The sequence below is a fragment of the Bos grunniens genome, chromosome X (assembly GCF_055505025.1).
Source record: "Bos grunniens cultivar Pamir isolate PY7600 chromosome X, Bosgru_T2T1.0, whole genome shotgun sequence".
NCBI lineage: Eukaryota > Metazoa > Chordata > Mammalia > Artiodactyla > Bovidae > Bos > Bos grunniens.
In genome coordinates, this window is record NC_141194.1 from 112,070,717 (window position 1) to 112,081,231 (window position 10,515).

General features: G+C 52.5%; 1 pseudogene; it reads left to right on the forward strand.

Moving 5' to 3' along the window:
* The first annotated feature begins 214 nt into the window (after positions 1-214).
* LOC147341186 (melanoma-associated antigen 8-like) lies at positions 215-5,907 on the forward strand (annotated as a pseudogene).
* Positions 5,908-10,515: the final 4,608 nt, after the last annotated feature.

Sequence of the window (10,515 nt, forward strand, 5' to 3'; positions counted from 1 at the left end):
CTCCTTTGGGTAGCCAGGGTTCAGGTTGCTCAGGAGGAGCTCCTCTATGAGGCCTGAGAGCACCCCTCAAGCAGAGACCTACAAGTGGCCTGAGTCAGACAGCCCAGGGTGGGTTTCTCAGCTGAGGCCGCTCACAACCTCCCCGCTCCCGCAGGCCCATGGTCCCCATCTGTCCCCCTGCCTCACTCCTATCTGCAGTTCAACCCCAGCGATCATGCCTGGGATGCATGAGCTCCACCAGCCTGAGAGACTCTTTTGGGATCCAAAGGGGACGAGGGTCTGATGGAGGCACACTTCATTTGGGGTGAGGAGGAGAAGGTGGAGGTCGAGGAGGAGGAGCAGGTGGAGGAAGGAGATGCAGCTTCCCCCTCCTCCTCTCTCCCAGTCTGGGGCACCCTGGAGGAAGTGGCTGCTGCTGCAACACCCAGTGTCCCCCAGAGCCCTCTGGGTTTCTGCCGCTCTCCCACTGCAATGGCTGCCACTCTAGGGAGCCGATTTGAAGACTATGGCCTCAGCAGGCAAGATGAAGTACCAGGAAGCTCGCATGACCCAGGAGGTGACAGGCCCCTGGTCCGAGATGCACTATGGTTGAAGAAGAATGAGCTGGTACGACTCCTGCTCAGCAGGTATCTCACCAAGGAGCCACTCACAAAGGCGGAAGTGCTGAATAGTGTCCTCCAAGATTACCAGGACTACTTCCTGGTGGTCCTCGATCAAGCCTCAGAGTACCTGCAGCTGGTCTTTGGTTTGGAGGTGAAGGAGGTGGACCCTAGTGAGCACACCTATCTCCTGGTCCCCACCCTGGGCCTCACCCTCAAAGAGATGCTGAGGGATGGGCAGAGGTTGCCCAAGGCCGGCCACAGATGGTGATCCTGTGCCTGATCACTGTGGAGGACAACCACTCCCCTGCAGAGGAAATCTGGGGAGCACTCAGCAGGATGGGAGTGTGTCCCAGGAGGGAGCACTACATCTATGGGGAGCCCAAGGAGCTGCTGACCCAAGTGTGGGTGTGGGAGGTGTACCTGGAATACCAGCAGGTATCTGACAGCGACCCTGCTCGCTACGAGTTCCTGTGGGGTCCCCGGGCCTATGCAGAGACCAGCAAGTTTAAAGTCCTGGCGTATCTGGACAGTCAGTTGAAGAGGTCCCAGCTCCTTCCAGACCCTCTGCAGAGGCTGCGAGGGAGGAGAAAGGGGGATTCTGAGCCAGAGCAGCCAGCCTGGCTCCTTCCAGGCCCACATCCAGCAGCTTGTCCTGGGGGGCAGGAAGGGAGGCTGATCCTTCCCTCTGTGATTGAAGAGGGAACAGTCAGCCTTCTCAGCAGTGAGAGCCCGGGCCCATTGGGGGAACCCAGTGTGTGGCATCTGCGTGTTCCTGTTCTCTACACTGACATGGAGACTCATCTCTGTTTTCTTTAGGAATTTTTCAAATGTTATTCATTTTAATAGAAGACAATGTGTTCCAGTTTCTAACTATGTCAGTGATGTTGATCACAGTGTGTGTGTACTTTGCCAGTTGAAGAGCAAGAGTTTTCTTGTTTTGTAAAAGAGATTGGGAATGCTTTCATTCTATTTTGTGGTCCTGCACAAGATAACATGGAATTAGAATTAGAATGATTTTGGAAATGTGAATTTCTCTAGCAGTGATATAGTTGGTGGAAGAATTAGAAAATAAAAAGTGATAGTAGTGAATTCTTGCTTCTTATACTTGTTGTGTGTCATTTTGTACAGCTAAGGGATCTTGGTTTACTTGGATTCGCCTGGGTTATCTAAGGAAGTAGCAATTAATCTGAGTCAAGCAGCTGACTCCTCACCAGCTCATTTATTCCAAAGACCTTTATGGAGCCTCTGCTCCATGAAAGGCCCTGTGTTAGCAGTGGGGACACTGGGAGAAGCAGGACAGCCCCACACCTGGAACGATGGTCTAGAAGCCACAGTCACATGAGGTGTGTTATGGGAGTGAGGGGAAATTCTGAAATGGGACATTGCTGTGAAGTGTCCTTTTGGATCTTGGATAAACCCCAGAGAGATCTCTTTCTGGGGCAGGATGGAAGCGGTCCTGGCTCTTGTTGCATTGCTGCTGACCACAGGGATGGAGTAGGTGTTTTCTACCCCGTATCTGGTAGGCATCCTGCATAACTCAGGTCACACTCCCTTGAAGTGATGCCCAGAAATCGGTGTTAAGTAGCTTTTAATTATCTTGATTGTAGTTGGGCATTAAAATCAAAGACTCGACCTTTGTTGGTAGTGCAATGATGAAAAGTAAGGGTTGGGATGGAAGACCACCTGGGACACAGGCAAAGAATGGTTCTTGCTTCTATTTCCTGGAGCAACTTGGGTCCTGCTGGAACACTCCGCCACACCCAAATTTCACAGGTGCTCTAACTGGAAATGGGGCTTCCCGGGTAGCTCATATGATGAAGAATCTGCTTCCATAGTGGGAGACCTGAGTTCAATCCCTGGTCAGGAAGATCCCCCTGGAGAAAGACATAGCAACCAACTCCAGTATTCTTGCCTGGAGAATTCCATGGACAGAGGAGCCTGGCAAGCTACAGTCAATTGAGTGACAGAGTCAGACATGGTTGAGGAACTAACCCTATGGTATAAGTTGAAAAGCTTCTTAATTTATGAAACATCCTGTTGGCTTCTGAGGAATTCCACATCCTCACTTCAGTTCAGAAGCTCAGTCGTGTCTGAATCTTTGTGACCCCTTGAACCACAGCACACCAGGGCTCCCTGTACATCACCAACTCCCGGAGTCCACCCAAACCCATGTCCATTGTGTTGGTGATGCCATCCAACCATCTCATCCTCTGTCATCCCCTTCTCCTCCTGCCTTCAATCTTTCCCAGAATCAGGGACTTTTCAAATGAGTCAGCTCTCCACATCAGGTGGCCCAAGTATTGGAGTTTCAGCTTCAACATCAGTCCTTCCAATGAACACCCAGGCTGATCTCCTTTAGGATGGACTGGTTGGATCTCCTTGCAATCCAAGGGACTCTCAAGAGTCTTCTCCAACACCACAGTTCAAAAGCATCAATTCTTCGGTCCTCAGCTTTCTTTATAGTCCAACTCTCACATACATACATGACTACTGGAAATACCATAGCCTTGACTAGACGGACCTTTGTTGGCAAAGTAATGTCTCTGCTTTTTTTTTTTTTTTTTTAATCTGCTGTCTACGTTGATCATAACTTTCCTTCCAAGGAGCAAGTGTCTTTTAATTTCATGGCTGCAATCACCATCTGCAGTGATTTTGGAGCTCAGAAAAATAAAGTCTGACACTGTTTCCATTGTTTCCCCATCTATTTGCCATGAAGTGATGGGACTGGATGCCATGATCTTTGTTTTCTGAATGTTGAGCTTTAAGCCAACATTTTCACTCTCCTCTTTCACTTTCATCAAGAGGATCTTTAGTTCTTCTTCACTTTCCGCCATAAGGGTGATGGCATCTGCATATCTGAGGTTACTGATATTTCTCCAGGCAATCTTGATTCCAGCTTGTGCTTCTTCCAGCCCAGCGTTTCTCATGACGTACTCTGCATATAAGTTAAATAAGCAGGGTGACAATATACAGCCTTGGCGGACTCCTTTTCCTATTTGGAACCAGGCTGTTGTTCCATGTCCAGTTCTAACTGTTGCTTCCTGACCTGCATTCAGGTTTCTTGGGAGGTAGGTCAGGTGGTCTGGTATTCCCATCTCTTCCAGAATTTTTTACAGTCTATTGTGATCCACACAGTCAAAGGCTTTGGCATAGTCAATAAAACAGAAATAGGTGCTTTTCTGGAATTCTCTTGCTTTTTCGATGATCCAGTGGATGTTGGCAATTTGATCTCTGGTTCCTCTTCCTTTTCTAAAACCAGCTTGAACATCTGGAAGTTCATGGTTCACGTACTGCTGAAGCCTGGCTTGGAGAATTTTGAGCATTACTTTACTAGTGTGTGAGATGAGTGCAATTGTGCGGTAGTTTGAGCATTCTTTGGCATTGCCTTTCTTTGGGATTGGAATGAAAACTGACCTTTTCCAGTCCTGTGGCCACTGCTGAGTTTTCCAAATTTGCTGGCATATTGAGTGCAGCACTTTCACAGCATCACTTTTTAGGATTTGAAATAGCTTAACTGGAATTCCATCACCTCCACTAGCTTTGTTCATAGTGATGCTTCCTAAGACCCACTTGACTTCCCATTCCAGGATGTCTGGCTCTAGGTGAGTGATCACACCATCATGACTATCTGGGTTGTGAAGCTCTTTTTTGTACAGTTCTTCTGTGTATTCTTGTCACTTCTTCTTAATATCTTCTACTTCTCTTAGGTCCACAAGTCCTTGATTTATGGCCAATTACAAAAGAAGATATTTTAAAGCTCATTAACACCTTGGGTTCTGGATCCCAGGTGCCAGGAAAGAGAGGGTAGTTCCATGGATTTCTTGGGCATCACTTCAAGGGAGTGTGATCAAAGTTCTGCAGGATTCCTAAAAGATATGGTGTGGAAAACGCCTTCTTTGCCCCTGTGGTCAACAGCAATGTGACAAGAGCCAGGACCCCTTTCTTTTCTGCCCCAGAAAGAGATCTCTTTGGGGTTTATCCAAGATGCAAAAGGACACCTCACAGCAATGATCCCTTTCAGACATTCCCATCACCCCCAAGGCACAATGCAATATTGAAGGGTGCCCCCATGCAGCCTCATCACAATCACCTCTCACAGAAGGAACCCAATTTCCCAAAGCCCTAAAGTGCCCTGGTTCATGCCCCAACCCCAGGGTGCTCTTCCTGGAGCCCCGCCCTCTGTTGCTTTGTTCTGTGGGGCTAGGGGATGTCTCTCCAGCTTCCTTGTGTGGCTCTTGCTCTGAGACCATCACTCGAGGTGTGGGCATGTCCTGCTCCCTCTTGTGTCCTCACTGCTAATACAGCCTTTCAGGGAGCAGAGGCTCTAAAGGTTTTCAGAATAAATGAGCCAGTGGGCAAGGGCTCAGATTAATTGTCTGCTACTTCCTTAAATAACCCAGACAAATCCAAATAAACAGAGATAAGTTAGTTTCTGAGAGTGATACCCCAAAAGGACAGAAACATGAATTCACTATGATCACCTTTATTATTATCTAAATCTTCCCCCATCAATATTGCTGCTAGGTAAGCTCATGTTTCCAAAACAGATCTAATTCCAATGTATCCCTTTCAGGGTCACAAAACAAAATGGAAGACTTCCCCATCTCTTTTACAAAAGAGCAAAAAACTCTTGTACTTGAACTGAGTAACTACAAACATTTTGATCCTCATCATTCACAAACTAAGACATTAAATGTTATTTAGCCTTCTATTCGGAGAAGGCAATGGCACCCCACTCCAGTACTCTTGCCTGGAAAATCCCATGGATGGAGAAGCCTGGTAGGCTGCAGTCCATGGGGTCTCGAAGAGTCGAACACAACTGAACGACTTCACTTTCACTTTTCACTTTCATGCATTGGAGAAGGAAATGGCAACCCACTCCAGTGTTCTTGCCTGGAGAATCACAGGATGGGGGAGCCTGGTGGGCTGCCGTCTATGGTGTCGCACAGAGTCGGACATGACTGAAGCAACTTAGCAGCAGCAGTAGCAGCAGCCTTCTATTAAACTATCAAAGTTTGAAAATTTTCTAAAGAAAACAGAGATGAATCTCCATGTCATCGTAGAGAGAGGAATACAAAGATGCTACACAGTGGTTCCCCCAGCTGGCCCAGGCCCTCACTTCTGAGAAGGCTGACTGCTCCCTCTTCAGTCACATAGGGAAGGATCACCTGGCTGCTGCTCTAATCAGGCCCTCTCTTCCTCCTCCCTTGCAGCCTCTGCAGACAAGGGTGGGAAGGCCCTCAAAGCCTTTTGGTTGACCCTCAGCACAAATGCCATGACTTGTGACTTGCTGGTCTCCCCATAGGCCCGGGGACCCCACAGGAATTCATAGTGGGCAGGGTGGCTGCTCCCCTCACCCAGGAGCAGAGGAGGCCTAGAGAGATGCAGCCTCCCCGGCCTTGGCCCCAGAGAGCTGCGCCTCCACCATGCCCTGGGCCTTGCCTGGGTCCTGAAGGTCTTCCTCGTGCTTGCTTGGCTTGCTGAGCTCACTCATCTCGACCACAAGTATGATGCCCAGGATCAAGCCACAGACAGGAGTGAGGCAGGTGACAGATGGGGACCACGGGCCTCGGCTGAGAATCGTACCTGGGATGGTCTGACACAGGCCACTTAAAAGTCTCCTCTTGAGGGGTCCCCTCAGGCCTCCGTCAGGGTCCTCACCTAAACTCCTTCAGAACCTAAGAATCTCCCCTCCAATCTCTGAGGCCCCGCCCCTTACATCACGTCTCCAATGTCCCTGAGATCGTGTGCTCATGCAGCCACCAGAGTCGCCCCAGGCTGACAACAGGTTCCTGGACCTGTGGGGTTCCCTGTGTCCTCCCTCAGGGTCCTCATCTTGAGCCCTGGCAGGTCCGGGGATGCCCCTTGTGTTGACCAGAGGCAGGACCCTCACACCAAGCCATTACTTCACTGAGACCCCAAAGGGAAGTCTGTGGGCATGACATCAGGGCTCCATGCCCAGGGTTTCCCAGAGCTGAGATGATGCCCCTGGCCATCCTCAACCCTCCTTCTGCTCTTCACTTTAACTCTCAGCAGGTCTGGGTACTACCCTCTCACCCTGACTTTTCTCCCCTTAAAATCAGGCCCACCCCAGCCAGGACCCATGAGAGGCAAGCAGGAGTGGGGGGCTCATTACCCCAACCCTGCTGGGGTCTCCCAGGGCTGAGAGCAGTGATGACCTGGATGTCCTGGGGCCCCGGAGCCCCCGTCAGGATTCTATCTTGACTCCTAGCACAGCTGGGCTCCTTCACTCTGCTGACCTGAACCCGGGCACCTGACCCAGGCCCTCACTTCTCCCCTCCCATCGGGATCAGTGAGTGACGTTACATCTGGACACCACACCCCATGGTCCCCCAGGGCTGTCAGGAGGGCAGCACATGCATCCCCCGGGGACCCTCAGCCTCCACTGGTCCTCACCTCGAGTCTCCACAGGACGTGGGCCCCTCCCTCTGCCCACCTGTGACTGCACTCCAAAGACCAAGCCTCTGAATCCCTGAATTCACTGAGGAAGTAAGGGTGCTTGGGGTCTCAGCCTGATGGCCCAGACTGGGGCACCCAGGAGGCCCAGTAGGGGTGGAGTTGTATTCTGTGGGGCCCTCTGGTCTGGGGTTCCTGGACCCCCCCACCGCCTCTCAGGAGGGGCCTCCTTAACCCTTGAGAGAAGGCTGCAGTCCCAGCACAGATGCTGGATGGGGGGCTTCTGCACCCATGACAGTCGGGGAGCACAGGTAACCACTCACCTTTCCAAGGGGACCCCTCAGCAGTCACCAGACTTTGTAAACTTTTGTATTAAAGATGTTGTTTTTGCCAAAGAGGGTGAGGAGTGGCAGGCGAGTTAGCAAGAATTCAGCAGCTTTGAGATGGCCTTGGCTGCTCATAGTGACTTCACACTCCTCCTCTGTGGGGTATCCCCAGGGTCATCTGGTGACTCTCCCACTGGTCGGCATGGATGCCTCTCCACGGGCCCTTCTTGTACAGAGTGGCCAGAGGGGCTCTTGGAGGCCAAGAACTCCTTTGTTTTGGGTTCTAAGTCCTCACTGGTTCGGCGACCTTAGACTCTTCTACCAGAAAGGAGAGACATTCGGGGGGAGGGTGGGTGGCTGACCCACCCTGCCCCTGGGACCCCTGAGGGCCAAGGACTCAGCCTCACTGCAGTCCAGCCCAGCCCCCATGATGGCCTGGCAGCCCCCAGCCTCCCTAGAACCCCCCAGAGCACTACTCAGAGGCCAGAGGTGCTGCCTGAGTGAGACTTGGGCATCCCCAGATTTGCTGAGGGCAGGGGCATGCAGAGATCATCATCTGGGGGGTTCGCATGGGGCCTCAGGAGGCCCCCTGGCTGGAACCTCAGACCCTGGAGATGGGGACCTTCCCTCCCCTTCCAGAGGCTCAGCAGATGGCTGAGCACCTTGCTGCCCGTTCACAGGCCTTGTTTGTGGGGTTGGGTGTGGACAAAACCAAGGTCATGGTGTCTCATCAGCCTCCCCTGCCAGTTTGTAGCTTGATTCATCCCCGGGCATTTCCTCATGACAGTTCCCACAGAGTCCCAGGTGGTTCCTCCTGCAGAGAGCTGGCACTCCAGAGCACCACCAGGTTTGCTCATCATAGGCTAAACCTTGTTTCTGTCATCCAGAAATCAAACTCTTCCAGCCTTCCCACCTCCTCCGTTTGGCCATGGCACCTCCCTTTGTGAAACGACAGATCAAGGGAGCCCAGAGGATGAAAGAGCCACTGAGGACCCAAGATGAGCACTGGGCCGAGGGAGGCTTGGGCAGAGCTGGTGGGAAGTGAGTTGGCCGTGGATCACCAGCTCCCCGGGGTCTGCCCAGTTGGGCCTCCAGGGTCACCCTTGCCTAGTTGGAGCACTTGTGACACAGGGCCCCTCTCTGAGACACCCTGTCTGGTTGAATTGCATTTCCACTCTCCTAGACACTGTTGCCTGTGTGGCCCCGGGGACAGAACTAATTCTGTGCCTCTGGAGCTGCCTGGCTTCTCCTCTGGTGACCTGGGCACGCCTGGGGCTCAAGACAGTTTGATTTTCCAGGGCCAGCCCATCAAGTCCCTGCTCCCTCCCTACACTCCTGTGTGACCTTAGGCTGCCGCCTCTGCCTGGCCCAGGAAGACCTATGCTTAGCCCCTTCATTCTGCAGATATCAGTCAGAATCTACCAAGGACTGAGTGGTGGGAGTGAAGTACCACATGGGTTTCTTTTGATGTCAGGCAGCCTTGACTTTGTAAATAAAAGTTGCCTTTTGTGACAAGCAGATGACTTGAGATTGCAATCTGAACATTTTCACTTTCTCTATAGATTTACAGGTAAGCAGGTGCCACACATGCTGAGGTTTCTGGGAATGTGGTTTTAAAAATAGCAGCATCTGCGTGTGATTCCAGGTCAGGAGGCATACGGAAGTCAAGACAAAAAAAATCGAAAGAAATCGTCTGAAAAGTTAAGGTGTTCCCCAGGCAGTGAACCTTCATAATGGGCTGTGTTTTATCTTAGAAGTGAGCAGCCTGGTCGGGCGTCACAGCAGCTCAGTGCTGGGGCTGACAGAGCCCTGGCCTTCACCACCCCAAGTCCTTTCTCAGGGGCCTCCTGTGCCTGCACCAGACTGCCAACAAGGGAGACCTGGCCTTCCGGTTCCAGTGGACTGGTGTGTGCGCTCTCCCCTCTCCTGACCTTAGAGCCCTTGTTTCTGCAGTGCAACCCTGGAGGGCTACTTGCTATGCTCCTCAGGACAAACACTCTTTTAAGAGAGAGCATGTTATAAACTGGACACCCCAGCGAGCAGAGGGTGCTGAGGTGTGACACCCTCAGAGTGCTCAGCTGAAAAAGGAAAAGAAAAGAGAAACAAGAAAATGTCACCAGATGCAGGCCCTGCAATGAAGCCAAACCTCGGGCCTGCTGTCCAGACACCAGTGAGCCCCCAGACTAAACACCCACAGACCTCGGGCAGGGATCACGGGCTCCAGCCCTGTGCGTCTCAGGACAGGAAGGGCTCTTTTGGGGCCCCCGGCCAAGGGGAGGCTTAATTTCTCCTCATCTGTCAAGTGAGGAGCCTGCTGGACAGTGTCCCTGTTTCTATGAAGCCACACTGCCAGGCTCTTGTCAAGCCCTTGACGGGTCTTTTCAATGAGTGGGTGCAGAGCATCTGAGGGGCTTCCCTGGGTGTGTACGAGGTACCTGCTTTGTGCCGGGGGTGGGCGGCCATCTGTCTTGCCTTCCCGAGCAAGCAGCTGCCTGAGGGGACTCACATGCTCAGCCAGGCCCAGGATGGAGGCGCTGAAGAAGTGTGCCGGGCGGGAAATCCCTCGTGTTTTCAGGCTCCTTATTGCCATGCAGTGTTCTGACCACAGGGCCGCCTCTATCTGTCTGAATAGGGTGCATATTTGGGGTCCTCTTGGGGTGCACCTGAAGGCTGTGGGGATTACTGGAAAGAATGCCTGGAGATTATGGGGAAGAGGGGCTGCCTAAGCAGTAATAGAAGGGGTTCCGTGCCTGAGCCACGATTGGGAATCCAGATGGTGCACAGAGGCACCAGCATGGCCACTGGGAGCTGCCCAGGGAGCAGGCTGAAAATCTGGGTGGGCACAGTGGTGGGGCCAACCACCACCACAGGAGGAGCCATCTGGGCAGGAGGCCAGGTGAAGCAGACTCACGGGCCCTTGATGGGCAGGGCCACCTCCATCAGGACAGGGATTAGAGAAACTGGAGCCTGTGTGCACTCGGGCTGCCAGGCATCAGGACCCATCAAGTGGTTAGGGACTTCCATCCCGGACCAGCAGCAGGGCGTCATAGGTCCCAGCCAGGGCGGTGACGGGGGCGAGTTCCAGGTGGCCTGCGGTTTCCTGGGCACCCTCAGGGCAGGGTGACAGGCCGGCCTGTGGCTGCATGGTGCTGGGTGCAGGAGGGACACCC